This window comes from Neltuma alba, unplaced genomic scaffold (genome assembly GCF_004799145.2).
Source record: "Neltuma alba isolate B1F8T4 unplaced genomic scaffold, ASM479914v2 tig00010270_pilon, whole genome shotgun sequence".
Classification (NCBI taxonomy): domain Eukaryota; kingdom Viridiplantae; phylum Streptophyta; class Magnoliopsida; order Fabales; family Fabaceae; genus Neltuma; species Neltuma alba.
The window spans coordinates 273,217-291,185 of NW_021635195.1; the positions used below are offsets into that span (position 1 = coordinate 273,217).

The following is a 17,969-nucleotide window of genomic DNA, read 5'->3' on the forward strand; positions in this document are numbered from 1 at the left end:
TATGATAAATAAAATAGATTAGAATATTATATTTATGATCAAATTAAAAGTCAAACTGACTCTTATATTAAGAATTAGAAGTGGTAATTTTTTGAAATTTGAATTTGTGTTCTTCTCTTTATAAAAGTGATGCTGCTTACCACTTCAACCAATAGTTTGTTAACAAGCTAATAAATTTTCAAGACTAGTAAATAAAATAATATTAATATTTTAATTAGGCTTGTAAATGGACAAACCTGGACATGACATAACTCCCACCTAATGCTCAACCTGAAAGATAAATGGATTGTATTTTGCAACCCGCTACCTGCCCATGCTTGTGAGAAACTAGAGTTATTTTGGGTTTAGTAAAGACGAACTGGGCAAGATAGGCTTTTGTGTTCAAATAGAGACATCTTGCCTATAATTTATATACGAATAAAATTCAGTCAATACCTAACCAATACTACCTCCGGTCCTAATTATAAGACTTTATTTATAGATTATCAATAAGGTTTTATAATTAGGATTAAAGGTAATAATATTTTAAACATCAAATATATTCCACAATCCACAATTTGTAATACACCAAAAGAATAAATATAAATGTCGGTAGTCCACATAATTCCACCTCAATTCCGTAATTAAACACAATGCAATAGGTGTTAACCTATTATCCTTACTTGAACAAAAAGAAAATAAATGAAATCTAATCATCTATGATCCATTAAAAATAAGGAACCAAAAAAAGTATAGCATGACAATATCTGTGTATTATATTCGTATATAAAATTATATATATATATATATATATATATATCTTTGCAAATGAGCAGCACGGCATACTGTGTTCAATGTCTGATCTTGCTCAACAAGTAGTTCTGCCAAAAAATTGCTCAATATTCTTTTAAGCCATTTTTTTGGGCATGGCTAAGTATTTTTCTATCGGACTTTGTGTGGGTATAGCGGCTAGCGAGCCACATTAATGCCTCTATTTTAATATTGAAATTAAAAATTCAATAATAAGACAAGCTCACCCAAGGTAATGATGGTCCGATCAAGTTCCTTGGCAATAGCAGTTCAGCGCTGGTGATGTGCTCGACCGCCACATCCATTTTGGACATGTCCCATACGTTGGTAATGATCTTAAGCCCCTTTGAATGGGAACAAAAAAAAAAAAAAAAGCGGCGGGGCGTGTTGGGGAGATTAAACTTGCATCCAACTCTTCAAAACATTTTTTCAACATATCTAGCATCATAAAATATTTTATAATGTATCTAATATTTTAAAGTATATTTTTCCCCACTAGTACTAGATGCCGCAAAAAATATTTTAAGATGCAAGATGCACCTTGAACAAATAATTTAGAAATTAATGCACTAAAAAATATTTCACGGCACTAAATGTACTTAAAAAGACAGTTTATGATACTAGATATATCATAAAATACAGTGAGGTATTAAATACACCTAAACAAATAATTCAGATGTTAGATGCATCTTAACCAAAAATAAAAGCCACAAAAATAGCAAAATTCTAAGTATTTAAGGTAGTTGTGTATCCAAACATCAAATTCAATATCATTGATTAAGCTAGCATATCTTTCTACCAGCTGAACTATATGCTCATTGCTAAAACTATCTAACCATAACTCACCCACCCAGTACTCTATTTTAACCATAACTCATGCACTCGTATACTTTTTATAGAGGGTTCAAACTCTCAAACTCGCATTTAAAAAAATTTTAGGCACTAGTTGTCATTTAAGCTATAAGGCTCCAAGCCTCCAACCATGCTCATTGCCAAATGAGAGCATACGTTATTAAAATATTAATAGCAGCTTATGCTCCTTGGTCCTGAGCATCATGTATTAATACATCTCTTTGAAACAAATGCAATGTATTATGTCACACCTTAACAAGCTTTAATTATTGATCTGAAGAATAAAGAGAAAAAGGAGATAGAAGGGAGATGCAAAAATACATATTGAATAAAGGAAAGTACTCAAGATAGCCTGTACATGACAATAGACAGCTATAAAATTGATTTCGCGCATCTATCTTCGGCTCACGAGAAGATTACTCATTAAAGGCCTCTACACTCACTCCATTGCGTATAACATAAAAGGAGGACCACGTTACTAATTGAGGGAAAATTGAATAGGCTATACAACTATTTACAGACCGTGTCAAGCGCCTTTTGTCACAAGTGAGACTAAGAGCAACGGGAATTTGATGGCTCCGTCTTGATCACACGGGTATTGTAAGAGCCACAAAATTCACATTTGTGATACAGCCAGTGGAAGGGAGAACACCCCTTTCGTTCGCAGTCATTGCAAAGTATGTCCTGCATTGCAATTACAACCAAAACAAATTATTATACCATTAAGAATGACCAATCTTGTGTATTTTATTTCACCCCATTCATATAGTTGAAACCTCCTCTGGTACGGTGATATTGGAGGCAGAGTTAAAAAAAATTTGTACAAGTATTGCAAAAAATGATTAGAATGAAGCATTTCAGCAGATGATTCTAGTGAAATTTACACGTCTCAAAAACTACCAAAAAAATCACAGCCTAAGAGAGAAATATGTCATTTCATTAGTCATTTCGATTCTACTGGTTGTCAAAATCTAACAATTTACACCAAGTGACGAAACCAAGTATATGAATCTGACCTGAATTAGACACGGTCCTAAACTATGAATTTAGAAATCCCGAATTGTGAAAGTTGGCCAGCATTGCAACTCAATCCAACCTGAATGTTAATAGTCTCCAAAGTTTCTCTCTCAGCTTTTCCGGAACTAGAAACCCAATGTAACACACGAGAAGCTCTTTAGCACTCTCTCTTGTCCGCCTCCCTCCCTCACACATATAAGCTAGAGACTCTAACCGCAACAGTGACCAGGATTCCTCCTCCACTGGCCCTGCACCCAGAACACAGGGCTCCCTTTGTGACTCAAATGCCCTCTCTAAGCAAGTTAAACTTCTTTACACAGGAGCAAATGAGTGCCTCTGCCTTTTACCATTGTAGATCGGTTTCCTACTTGATATAGATTGATCTTTCTGGAAGAATGAGTTGGTATGGCAGCCTGGCAGGTTTGTATAATAGTTGAGGATGGACTGTGTCTCTTATAAAGAAAACAGAGGAATGTTTACTCGGGGCCATTTCAAGAATTGATTGATTACACATTTATCTCTGATGAGCTAATAAACTGATAAAATACTTTTCTTAACTCAAATTCACCTTATGTTATGCAATTTCTAAGACATACATATATTTTATACGGTAAGCTATTTTTTAACTTGTTACTTTATCTTCTGTTACAAGAATTTAAAACATTCTAACCAATTTGAAACGCATGTTGTGATTTGATAACCATAATTCAACATTCTTAATTCATTTGTCTTTTGATAAACGCATAAATTTTAGCAAGGAAAAAAGCTCCCCAGCAGCTGTGCAAGAGAAGCAAAAGTAGATGTAGATACAGTGTACAACAACGTTGGCAAAAAATAAAATAAAATAAAATAAAATACAGTATACAACAAACCTGATAACGGCCCCTGTACTCTTCTGGGAGCTCCTCAGCAGCCAATAAAGCATCAAGCATGCCAAAGTAAACCTGGGTAGAAGGAGAAACAACTAATTATGGTGTGTTTTACTAAGCGGGGTGAGTTGCCTCCCCCCCCCCCCCAAAAAAAAAAGTTTGTTTTCTTGTGCCCGTCCACCATCATGATTGATTCTTCATTAAAAAAAAAATTAATAAAAATTTGAAAGCATATAATGCATAAGATCAAACTTGACAGTGATGATCTACAAAGGAAGTCTTTTTAGTTCTCACCGCCATGTCACCCAATGATTTGCTGCAGATTGGACACGTGTAGTGACTACAAGTGTAAGCCTACATTGTTGGGAAAGTATAAGTATGAATCTGTGAACCTCAAACCTCTTAGAATTCTTCTTATTAAAAGTTAAAAAAATAATAATAGAAGACGAATATCTTGCTTTAAGGGAAGGTTTAAAACCTAAAATGGGCCAGAAACAGACCTGAAAGCAAGCTGAATGCATATAATGACCACAAGGTAGAGCTCTGACTGTAGCACTTGATGTAAATAAGAAGTCACAGCAAATAGGGCAATTCATTTCTAACCCTTTCTCCAGGCACTTGTGAGATGCCGATTTCATCCCCAGGCAGCAGTTGCATTTCATACAATGAAAATAATCAATCCCAAGCCCCCTCCCCACACGGCACAAATTGCAAAATGGGCAGTGATATACATTCCTGAAAAAGAATGACATGACTTTAACTAAAAAACAAAATTCAAAAGACAAAAAGGTTGACAAGGTAAAGCACACTCTCATGACTTGTATCATACTCTTGCTACCACAACTATATTGCATCGAGAAGAACAGCAAAATATTTTTAGTGAAGAAAAAATTCGTGGATATAAAATAAGAGTGCGTGTGTGTGGATGTATGAATGTATGTATGAACATCAATATGAAATTTGAGCCTTTTATGCTCCTCTAGATTTTATCCTTCATTTTCAGTAGAAAGAGATGATTCGATCCCTTGCAAAGGATTAAACTTTGTGCAACGGAATATTTAGTTTTCGTCATCATAAAAAAGGAGATATAGCTTTCATCCTAAAAATCCTGACTTTTAAAGGAAGAACTCAGCACTAAGAAAACTACCTTTCATCATCAAAAAATTTGCATATGTTGCAATAGTATTTGGCCATTGAAAATCCATTACATGAAGGTGTCATGCATATTGGCCCAACTGGCTGTATAGTCAAGCAACGCATACACATCATTTCTGAAGTTGCTTTTCTGCAATTGATCAAAGAAATAGTTAGTGGAATAAAATGTTGTACAAAGAAACAAAAGGGCACCATAAAATATTTACCTATCCATTGAGTGATCGCTCACATTGTCATGGCAAAATCTACATGCAAACAACTTGCCACAGCATGCAGCTCTAAGTTTGCAGTTTCTTTTATAGTGTTCACATCCGAATATTTGTTTCTCCTGGTCCTGAAATGATGCTGAGCGTCCTTCAATTCTTTCCCCATCAGCAGAATCCCCAGCTTTAGCTTTAGGTAACTTTTGTTGTGCAGCTATCCATCGACTGCAATACACATATAACTGGTCAACAATTGCGGATTCAAGACAATACAATAAGGTTCTAAGAGATGAACGTGCAGTTAGCCAGTTAACAGTCTTAATTATACATAGCAAGTTATGGTCAGTGTATAAACCTAGTCATTAGATTCTGCACAAGATATGCTTTTCTTCTTGGATCAAGAGTTGAATCTTGATAAACCTTCCGGATCTCTGACTCAAGCTCATTCTGATTCATCCGGAATATGTCTTTCCAACCTGGCTTGAACATCTGATCATTCAGGTCCATGCTTTCCTGATGTTCAGTACCTAGACAGAAGTAAAACATTAGGTATTAATCATGCATATCGCAACTTCAACTAAACACGAAAGACATAAAGGGTATCAGAAACCTTTTAGAGAAGCAGTTTGCTCTGGTGTTTCTCTCTGCAATATAGCCGATGGACTTTCTTTCCAGCAGTCATTAAGCCATTCATTGAACATAGTATTTTTTGTTGCCTGCTTCCATGTATCCATCATTTTGTTCTGTTCATCCTCAGTAAGTGCAGAAGTTACCCACGGTAGCATAGATTGTAGAACTTCTGCACCTGTAGTCCCAATTATCCGCCCCACTATCTTGTCTTGTTCTTCAACAGTAAAATGTCTCCCAAACAATGGCCAGAGCTCAAGCTCTTCCCTAAAAATATGCTGATCCAGTGTCACTCTTATGGATTTGCACATCCCTTGAAGTTTAGTTGCTAGCTCATTGTACTTTCTGTTATTATCTCTAAAACTGACATCAGAAGTTGCGGTAGACACACTGGTCATCTGAAAGTCTTCATGAAGGACAGAGAGCTCAGAAAGAACATGGGAAATATCTTCAAATAATTTTTCTTCCTGCTTATGGTCCAGCATGTATGAATGACTCACATTATGAAGTGATTCTTTGGATTCCAGAGCTGAAAATACGATATCATCTTCAGCATTACTGTGAGCTCTATATAGACCCCATAAAAGACGAAATCTTCCAGTAAACTGCCGAAGAATTGTCTCATCACCATGACTAAGTTTTCCAGACTCAATATCTAAATACTCCAAATCTTTGCGTATAGCTTTGTGAAATTTAAATATAGTATCAATGGGTCTTTCTGCAGAGTTATCACACGAGTTATTATCTGTTTCCCATATGAAAAGACTGGAATTTATAGATGGAGCAGAAGAGTTGAAAGACAGGGAGCGCAAGGACTTGACAGTAGAAAGAGAGCTTTGCCCCAAATTATTACTGCTTACTCCTAAACCTGGTACGCAACAAGACCTCGCACTACAACATTGTTTCTCAATACTTTCAGACTCTGAAGTTTCAGAGAAATCTCCATTCTTGCATAATTCCAATATGCTCCGCTTAACTGGTCTTTTGTTCTCATCTAGTTCACCTAGCAATGAGTAATCCCTAACCGATAATGCTGAAGTGCCACAAGGACAGGATGACTGGACAAAATTTTCTTCAATGTCAGCAAGTCTTTGAGCAGGACAGCAACCCAATGCACTTGAAGACAAACACAAGCCCTCATTACGAGCCTTGCAAGCCCAACCACAGAAGAGTGTGACTAGAGCAGAATCTGTTGCTGGAGCTGAATGATTGACAATCAGTCAGAGGTAATAAAACAAATCAATTTATTGTCTCTTTTAGCGTTTGGAAAAAAAATAAGATAAACATAGAACCTGCCAATTGCATATTTCTTAAAAATGCCTTCACTTGATCTTCGGTTAATGATCCTACCAGCCATGGCAGGACGCGTTCAATCAATTTCAAAGGCATCATGCACAAACTTTGGTATAGAAGTTCACGTTGCCTTCCAAAGCTAAAGTGCTTCCGAGCAAGTGGAAGAACCTTCAGATGAGTAAAACCAATACATAAATAATTATATTAAATGGTAATTTCAATATTGCAACTTTCTTGTCAAGACTTAGTGATTAATCAGTTATGCACCCAGTTTTAAAGAACTCCCATCACATATTTCTACAAATAAATACCAGAATTTATCCATATTAATCAAACCCATGACAAGATGTAAGGTAATTCCCAAGCATACATGACACTCGAGTTCAACCATCAAGTCAATCTTCATATCACAGAGTACAACAGCAATTATCAAACACATTCACATTTCACGCCAGCCACAAGAAAAATGTATCGTACAGAAACTGAAGGTGAATATAAACTCACTTGAACTTCTTCATTATGAAAATGTCTTTGTATAGTTTCCATTATCTGATCAGCTTGTGAGCATAACTTGGAATAAAATTCAACGTCTGAACTAGATGTTGCTTCTTCATTCTGAATAGCTTCAATCAAACTCCGAAAGTCATTAAATTGGCTTTCCTCTTCGGCATGCTCTTGAGAGAAAGAAAATTCACCATCTACAGCTGGAAATATAACCTTGTCCTCAGCAATACTGCATTCACAGAATTTATCAAATTTTCATATTATAAATGTAGATATTTGCCATCGAAATAAAATAGTTCTTCATAATAACTCGTTGCATATTTCTAGTGCACTTTAATTTTGTTCGACAACGATGCTGTCACTCTTTATCTAATAAGATGTAAAAATAGAAAAATCCTCCATTTAGGCATCTTCCACAATAACATCCATCGGAATTTCCTCTTTTATCCTTATAGATAGAATTGCCATACTTTTCTGTATCATCTCAATATATATCCTTTGAATATTTTACAAATAAGTTGGATAAAGTGAGCAGAACAAGAGAATATGGCTTTTTACAGGGATCTCTTCTCTATTCCCTATTTTCTTAAATCTGTGTGCCAGTCCCTTCGATAAATCAAAAGCAGGGACAAATATTCTTGCATATGCATCTATGATAAAGAAAAAGTGGAAAGCTGAAAAGATGGACAATAACAAAATAATTAGATTGAGAAACAAATGAAAGTAAGAAGTGATAATTTTTTTTTTAAAAAAAAAAGGTTATGTTTGTCAATCAAGGAAGCATGATAAGAAGCTTCAAGGAAACTAAAAATTGATAAAACAAGGTTAAGATTAATACCTGTGAAATATGCAAACTTCAGAGATAAATTGCAATCTTTCATTAAAAGCTGATAGAATAGTAAAATCTCCACAAAGCTGTATCTTCCTGGTCTCCACCACTATCTCACTTAACTCTTTTTTATTGCATCATGCCACAGCAATATTTCATCTATAGGATGTGTTCCACCAATATCAGAAACATCTAGACCAGATTCAGAATATTTCCTTTTCCCAGTTGTTGTGAACTCACACGCACACTCTACTGTCTCAATCTGGTGGGTTAGTGGGCAACAAGAACCTCGAAACTGAGAATGATCAACACAATTTTCAACTGCAAGAGCACCACTTCTCCCTTCCATCCAAGTGAAAATAACCTTGAACAACCACAAAAAGCGATAAGATACATCATCATATATGATATTAAGTGCAGTCAAGCAGCAGCTGGATAAAATCCCCAACTCCGACTGAGTATTGGTCAAGGGGTAACAACAATCAAAACAACAGAAAGAGAGAGAAAACAGTGCACTAAAACAGCAGCTAAAAGCCATACCTTCTGAAGAAGCTTTTCCTGTGGCACTATTTTGCCTAAGCACTTCCGCAGATCCTGAGATTCATCAGGTGATATAGATGTTGAAAGCCATGGAAGAAAAACTGCCATCATATTCACAGGAATACTGCATAGAAACTGCCAAACCAAAGATGCCTGTTCTTCAAGAGAGAACTTTTCAATGAGCAGAGGAAACACCTGACAGCAACAACCAGACGGGGGTGACAAAAAGAAAGTCAGATACCCAAAAAGAAGAGAGGCATTGATTACTTTCAAAATCCATGACTATGAATAAACGTTAGCAATAAATCCTTTAGAAACAACAAAATGGAAACTCCAGTCACAAGCAATCTTCAGTATTTTCCCAAAATTAATCATAAGCATTGTTTTCATCCTAGTTAGATTTTTGTCAATTAACGAATGAATAAAATTTAGTCCGCCAAATAGTCCTGAGCAATTCAAACTTCTAATAATAAAATCCCAATGTTGGAGTTCAAATGAAGGTCAAAATATGTGGAAGGAGAAAGTTCTAAGATATTGGAGTCGTATAGAAAGTTTGAAAAACTTTGCAAGCAAGCAAGCAAGCTTGAATCAACGAATCCAGCATATAGGATCCAACTGAAATTTTGCCTTCATGATCCCGATTATTTTTGGAGAAATAATGCACCATCCTCCTTTTTTTTTTTCCTTCCTTTTTGGTTCTTTTCACTTTTCCTTCTACTCTCAATGATCCAGGTCTTGCTTATAATTGACTCCATGGTCCAGATCTTATCAGATAAATTCTGTTTTCTTTTTAAGAGGAACCTGGGGGATCTCTGCATATCCCTAAAGAGAGTAGGTAGAATTTATGTTATAACATAAACCACTCTTTCTTCTTAAACCATTACAAAAGTGTCTAAAATCAAAAGCCAATCTTTCATAAATAAATTCCTTCAAAAACTCAGCAGCCATTGTTCTATTCCTTGTTACTTCCTTCAAGAGCTCTCGTAAAACATAAGTCAACAACTCTAATCATCTGCTAGGGAATGGCCTTACTACTTAAAAACGGCACAGGGGTCATGAGCCAGCCATCTGCCAATGATAACAACCATTGGGTTGCTGTCAAAAAATACTGTTATCTAGTGTGGCACACACTATGTCATGCTAATAATAACTACCTATAATTCTTCCATTTGATTCTTTTTAGCAGTTATTGGATAAAACTTTCTTCCTGGCATATTTATGGAGGTCAGAGAATAGCCTCCCTAGGGGGTCCAGTTTGTCTTGTGATCAGCAGGTTTATTGGCAGCATTGTTTTTCTTTCCATGGGTGTAAGAAGTTTTTTTGGGGGAGGATTCCTTGTCCTGTATTAGAATAATTTCTCCTTATATGAATTACAACCATCTATATGCGTGTCTTTAATCTTCATTGAAATACATAAACACACGCTTGTCTTCACTCTTAGGAATCAAGAAAACTGTTAACATGTGATAAGGTCTGAAAATTTATTTGATAAATTATCAACATCCAATGGGTCTTTCATCCTTACTTCCTTTGACCAATTCAAGATAGCATTTCCGATATTACAGTTGATGATTTTACAATGCTTGAGCGAGGGGGCAGAGCAGAGTAAAAATAAAAAAAATGCAGGCTCCTTGAGAGTTCTGTAGAGCAGGCTTTCATCACACAGAAAGACAACAAATACTATCTTGCATACTTCATAGTTAACCAGAAGTTTAAGACTTCATTAAAAAGATAAATTTTAACATATAACTTTGGAAGAACTGACTTTATAGTACAGCCTCGCAATGTACCTCCTCCAGTCTTATTTATAGGGCATTTCCAACATTTGTCACTGGAATCAAGAGAAACCTTAAAACTCACTAACTCTCTAAAAATTAAATAAGCTTCCTACTTTGCCCATAATAAATACATCTTTAAAAAAGTTGCATGCTTTCCTACATCAATGTTGAATAGGGGTAAAGAGGGGAAGTTGTGATAAATAATCAATATGATACCTTTTAAAAAAAAAAAAAAAAGGACCACAAAACCTCTCCTGTACGTGCCTTATAAATAGTACTGGAGGGAATATACTATATAGGTACGGTTGCTGTTAGGGAAAAATTCTCAAGGACGGGTCCAAGACAACATTCTCAACAAGAATGTTTTAATTTTCTCAGAATAAAAATCAATGTGTAAATAAAAAATTTCTGACTTTTCTTAAGGTACAACATCAGTTAAGTTGGTGCCAAGTCTACCACATTCTATTACCATATCCTTTTCCTCTAGCATTTAGGGGAAAAAACATATTCTGTCTTTTGCTTATCTCAATTTGTAGTCATCACATTAAGAATCCAAATGAAAGGAAAGAACTAACAAGTACATACCTGCTGCTCTTCCTTAGCCATGTGTTGACTCACTGATGTCTGTAGGGCTCCCGTGCAGAATGCTAACTCTCTCAGGAAACTTTCATTATTATGGGTGGTAGAATTTAACAGCTCAAATAGATGATCAAAAAGATTACTTTCACCCTTGTGTTCGAGGGAATATGTCTGTGCCACATTTTTCACACGTATATCAAGGGCTGGAAAAATCACCTACATTTCCATTCAGCCACATATTTTATGTCAGAACTTTTTAACATAACAGAAAAGTGTGAGCAATATTACCAAATTAATTCAACAACATTCAGAAAGGTAGGAAAGAACCAGAGGGGCTCCTCCCCCACCCAACAACCCCCCCCCCCAAAATCTCACCTAAAAAAAAAAAAAAAATCCGGGCGCTCTAGTAGTTGATTGAAAGATATAAGCGTACCGGCTTAACAACCTAAGTAAGCTGCCAGTGGGATATATCAAGATAGCAATAGAAAACTTTATTGAAGACAAATCAGTTACAAGTGAAAATTATACTAATTAAAGCTTTAAGTTTTTTTTTAAAAAAAGTTCAAAATTTTAATTGTTTTTTTTAAAATGCATTGAAAGATGAGAAAGAGATGTGTTATGTGCCAGTCGCTGTTCCTTAACTTCCCTAAGATAGATTGGAAAATCTCATTTTAGCCATAAATCAGCATTCAATCAGTTTAATAGTAACTACCAAGTGACAAAAACAGCGAACAGTTATTTTAACCCGAGAAGAGCCAACGACAATCGCTAAAATGTATGTGCCAGGTTTCCTCATTTGTGATTCATGATTTAATGGGCACAGCTTCAAGGAAGCTGTATTTACTTAGGAGTTGAATCACGATAGGGAAAAGAAATTAGGAAAGTAATCACGGTAGGACTTTTTTACTTGACACATAACGAGAATACGAGAACAAGAAACCGAACTGCTTAAATAGGAGACAACACTATGATTAAGGAAGTCATATCCAACGCCTCAATCACGAAATATTTTTCCGTTTCAAACTTAACTGGCTCCCCGTAGTAATTGCCCAAGACAATACAAAATGTTTTTCCATTTCCATCCCTCGCGTTTGGTGAGTAACTATTTCTATCAAAAGATAAACTAAAATGTCAAAAGGAAATAGTAGATTAAGAAACACGAAAAACCTAAATCTATCAACATTTGAACGTGATATATAACTTCAAAAGAGAAGCAAAATATCCCGTTTGTCTATCATAATTCCTAACTCTTGAAAAAATGGAGCCATGTTAATGCTACTTGCCATCGAACTGCAACCTAGATACATCAATAGAAAATAGGCAAGAACCTCAAGCAACCGGTCCTCATGTGGCCGGAAAATGCTCATTTGTAAATCATTTCCCTCGGGATAAAAATCGATTATACAATTCAATAAGAAATAGAATCCAAAATTTTGAGCTCACGGATGTAAAATGAATATGGATTCTGAAGACCACACCTCATCTTCGGCATTGGAATGGTGCCTGTAAATTGATCTCAGGAAATGATAGCGTTCGAACAGCGGCTGAATATCAGAGCGATTGTCGGTGGCAAATGCCATTGCCAATCGGTGAAGGGCATCGAGCTCATTCCGAATCGCTTTGTGGAAGAATAAGAAAATTAGAATTGGCGACTCCAATTCGGAGCACTTCAAGGCACCATTGGATGTGGAGGAGGAAGAATCGGCCTTGTTCACAGAACTGGAGAGCACGGCCACTCCTCCACCTCCGTCCAAGTGTTGCAGTCCAGCCAACGGCGTCGCCATACTCTTCCGTCTCTTCTGACTTTTTCGCACCCTTATTTCGGGGGAAGTTTCTCTGTCGCTGCACTTTATCCCTCCTATTCACACAGCGAAGAACATTTCAGAAAGAGATTATCATGCTCAAAATATGGAAGAAGCGAGATTAGTCTCGCAGTTTCTCTCTCTAATGTGTTTTTTTTTCTGTTAGCTCTATCTGTTTGTTGAGGCTTGGAGTGAAAATGAAAAGAGGCGGTATTTGTAATTGTCACCCTCAATATGGGGGCCTCGTCGTCCTTATATAGTTGGGTCTGCCACGTTGATCCAACGTTCCAAGTAGGACGATGATATCATATCTGGCCGTAGCCCAGGGCACGTGACGGTCGTGTTTACCGTCATGCCAGCCGCACGTATATTCTCGCCTTTTCACTTTAAATTTAATTCAGGATGAATGCCGTTCCGTAGAAGCATGGTATTTATTAAAAAAAAATTCAATAAAATGATCATTAAATTTGTAAAACCTTAAATAGTCATTTAAACTTGTAAAATTCTAATTTAATCATAATGACTAAATTAGAATTTTAAAATGTTAGAAAGAGGCTCAAGCCACCCTTACTAGCCAACTGGCCACTTGACCTTCGGCACTGGCTGCCACCGCCAGAGTTCAGGTAGCCACCGGTCACAGAGCTACGACAGCCAGCCGATAACCGGTCGTTGGAGTTTTAGTGGCCAATAACTTTTTTTTTTTTGAAAATTTTTACATTTTTAATAATGGGGTTAACAAATTCTTTAACGTTATTAACAAGTTCGTTATAGCAGTTAACAACAAATTTTTAAAAAAATTTAAAAAGTATTTTTACAACTTTAGTAATGCAATTAACAAATTCTTTAACATTACTAACAAGTTCAGTATAACAATTAACAATAAGTGTTTTTAGAAAATTTAAAAAGTGGCATATCTAAAATTTTAGTAACGCAAGTAACAAGTTTTACAATACTATTAACAAGTTTAATATAGCAGTTAACAACAAGATTTTTAAAAAATTCAAAAAGTGACATTTGTACAATTTCAGTAACGTGGTTAACAAGTCATGTAATGATATTGACAACTTTTATAACTCTATTAACAAAATTTTTCTATGAAGGTTGATTTTTTAATATTAGCTCCCTGTACATCAAATTTTTTTCATTTATTAGGTAGTCACTATGATTATAAGAGTTGTTAATATCATTACATAACTTGTTATTAGAATTGTTAACTGCTATACTGAACTGGTTAATAGCGTTACAAAACTTGTTAACCGCGTTACTGAAGTTGTAAATATGTCACTTTTTTAGTTTCCTGAAAAACCTGTTATTAACTACTATACCAAACTTGTTAATCGCATTAAAAAACTTGTTAACTGCATTATTTAAGTTGTAAAAATATCATTTTTTGAATTTTCTGAAAAATTTGTTATTAACTTCTATACCGAACTTGTTAATAGTATTAAAAAACTTGTTAACTATATTATTAAAGTTGACAAAATTCAAAAAAAAAATAGTTTCCGACCGCTGGAGCTTGGATGACCAGTCATCGACCAACCACCGGAGCTCCGGCGATCGATGGCCACCTGAACTCTGGAGACGACCACCAGTGTTGGAGGTCCAATGGTTGACCGGGCAAAGAGGGTGGCTTGAGCCTCTTACCAAAAAAAAAAAAAGAGCTAAAAGTCAATAATGTAAATTTCCCAACATTTCAAAATCCTATGACTAAATTAGAATTTTACAAGTTTAAATGACCATTTAGAGTTTTGCAAATTTAATAATCATTTTATTGGAATTTTTCCTATTAAAAGCCCTACTCAACTTGATTGATTCAAGAATTTTCAATTTTGAACTGATTCATCAAGTTAAGTTTTATCTGTCTTCACCCCCAACCCTCCTTGATTAAAAAAAAAAAAAATCAAATTTTATGTTTCCCTTCCTTTAATGGAGATAAGGGATTGTCGGTGTAGGTTCTGAATTTGCAATTTAAGCTTGGCCGAGATCACTCCGATATTTTCCGTGACTTGTTTCTTGAGTGGCTGGATTGAGATTCGTCCATTAGGTTGGTGCAGCGCAAACCGAGTCGTTCATTCGCGATGCGCATGCCATGGTTTTTCCTGGTCATGATTTGGTGCAATAGGATTAGAGTGATGGAACTTTCATAGAGCAGTCAAGAAACAGAGGTTGGTGATAAGGGAGATAATGATTTGACAGTCACATAAGTGCTTATTAATTTACATAAAGGATGGCTATTTATGAGTTCGACTAATAAAAATTATTTCCTAAAAACTATAAAAGGATAAAGACTAAGTTTTAATTTAGTAAAAAATTTAAAGACTAAGTTATACCAAGTTATATTTGAAAAATTAAGTTTATAAGTGAATTAAAAATTGAAAGACTAAAAAATTATTTTTTTTCTATTTTAAATCAATCTCTCGCATTTGAAATGATTTTGTTCAAAGTCAACGTTTAACATTCATTGTTAATGAGATTTTCATTTTCCTTTTAGCGGTAATCACTCGCGTTTCCCTTTTTTTTTCCGCCTTTGTTGCGTTACCTCAAATTAAACGTTCTCCTTTTACAGTTGCCCAGTTGTTTATTTGTTATTCTACTCAATATAAAATCTAATTAACTAATTTAAGTAGATTAAGAGTATTAATTAAATTAATTATTATGATATGTTTTTTTAAAACTCTCTAAGTATTTTTCTTAATTATTTCTCTTATTCTCCTACTTGATTATTGTTGAGAGAGCATCAATAGGTTTAATTTGAAAAATATTGATAAACATGTGAAATAAATTTTATATATAGAACAAATATTAACTCTCAAATTAAATTTTATATTAAACACTGGAGTACTATTTGGTATCATTGGCCGAAAGAATCTTCCCAAACATCAATATAAAATACATCCGATTTATATTTTCTACAGAGTTGTAATGGACGAATGCATATCTCTTTCTTCCTTTAATCTTTTGCAGTGAAATTGATCGATGTGGAAAAAAAATATTACTTCCTGTTCTAATTATAAGACCTTAAAAGATCTTATAATTAGAATCGGGATAATATATAATACTCTTCCAGTACTAAATATAAGACCATTATATACACTATATAAGGTCTTATATTTAAAACCGGAGAAGTATAAAAATTATTTAAAGAAAAGCCCTATGTATTCACGACCCTTAAACCCTAGCTAATGGGAATACTTCAAATAACAGTACTTGGTATAAACATTTATCCCTGAAGAAGAAAAATATATAGTAAAAATGATAATAAAATAATCTTTAAAATCATTTTTGAAAAATATACTGTGTAATGACCAAATCATCCGTGAATGGCAAATGCTAATGCTAAAAATAATAAAATTTAGTAAGAAGTTTGAAAATATTGATGAACAATTAATACTTTGAGGGGAAAACTATAAATCTGTAAAGAAACAAAGTAAATTAAAGTATTACATTTAAAATAAAAATGAGTCTTTTAATTAGGTTTTATATTTAAAATTAGAAGAGTATTAAAGAAATAGAGATGGTGAGAGGCAGAGTCTATATATATATGTAGATAATAAAATGGGTTCAAAGGCAATGGCCAAAACAAAATTATGTATATATGGTGGTATTTTGTTGATAACTCGTTTTCGTCTTCCTATCTGAAACTCGTTGGGTCACGGATGAAATTAAACATGAGGGTGGCACTTTGAAAACTAGCAGACAAATATGAACGCAGGAAGGTGCCATTACGTGGCGCTCCTACATTTTTCTCTCCCCAAACCCCACGTCGACGTCTTAGAATATTCTCCAGACAAATATAAGGGTTTCTTCAACTACCATCTACATAAATTACTTTATTTATAGAATCATTTTTATTTATGTGTCCATGGTTATCCCATAATAAGTAGAATTAATTACTGCGTGCTCATCGGGGAGGAAATATATGGCAAAGACATGTTGCAAAAGGGATGAAGATGGGAGTCGGTCCTCTTCTTTAGTCAAATGTATAGAAAATCTCAATCCAAAAATGTTGATTTTTGAGCAGAAAAATAAAAATAGAATATTATGTGGAGAGGAACAATCGTTAAGGTGGTACACGTAACTTGTAATTAAAGGCTTTGCTGTGATCAGGATGATGATAAGGATATAAAGTTTATCGTTTTGCTTCGCACAATCCAGCGGATGAGAACGTCAGTTTTGAATTTGCTTTTTCTGCTGCGATGTGGCCGCGCTCCGAATATTTAATTTAGAAAGCAAAACTCAACTCTTCTAAAGGGGTCTAAAGTTTATCGTCTTCCTTCCCCTCATCCAGCGGATGAGAACGTCAGTTTTGAATTTCCTTATATTTAAAGATGAAGATATATCTAGTGCTCTATCATTTAATATCGTAAAATATCTTATAGTATATTTAATATTTTTTGAAGTATATCCAACATCGTGAAGCATTTTTTAGTATATTCGGCATCCTAAAATATTTTTTAAGATGTGTCTAACACCAAAAAATATTTTTTTGATACATGTAGTGTCAAAGCGAAAAAAATACTTCATACTGCTAAACTTACCTAAAAAATATTTTAGAATACTAAATGCATCATAAAATACTTTAGAATGTTGAATGTACCTAAGAAAATGTTTTAGGGTGTTAGATATATCTTAACACTATATTTAATTTAAAAAGCGAAATTCAACTCCCTTCCTCAAATGTCGTTTCATGGTATCAAATAATACAACGTAGCAGTAGTTCACTGAAATGGATTCAATTTTCCTTAAGCAAATTCGAGGGCTGATCGAATGAAATATTTAGGGCAGAAAAATATCACGTTAGGATAATTATTTTCACTTCTTAATTAGCATATATTGAGCAATTTGCACAAAATAGTCACCCCATGTGGTAGTAGTCGTCCTTTAATTTGAATTGGGTATTTGTTATTAGTTTCTTTTCTAATTAGATCAATGGGCATTCTCGACCTACCCGCCCCATTATAACGGCATGACTTGACGGGGATTAGATTGAAGAAGTGGATAGATAGCTGGTCAAAAAAGGAAAAAGATTGAATAAGTAGGCAAGACCAGAAAAGATGACAAAACTCTCCGCTCATATAATATCTAATGCGGCTGGATTTATAATTTCGTGCTACTTAAGCCAATGTAATACA

General features: G+C 34.7%; 1 pseudogene; it reads right to left on the reverse strand.

Moving 5' to 3' along the window:
• Positions 1–1,778: 1,778 nt before the first annotated feature.
• LOC114755435 (zinc finger protein BRUTUS-like) lies at positions 1,779–13,010 on the reverse strand (annotated as a pseudogene).
• Between the last annotated feature and the right edge of the window lie 4,959 nt (positions 13,011–17,969).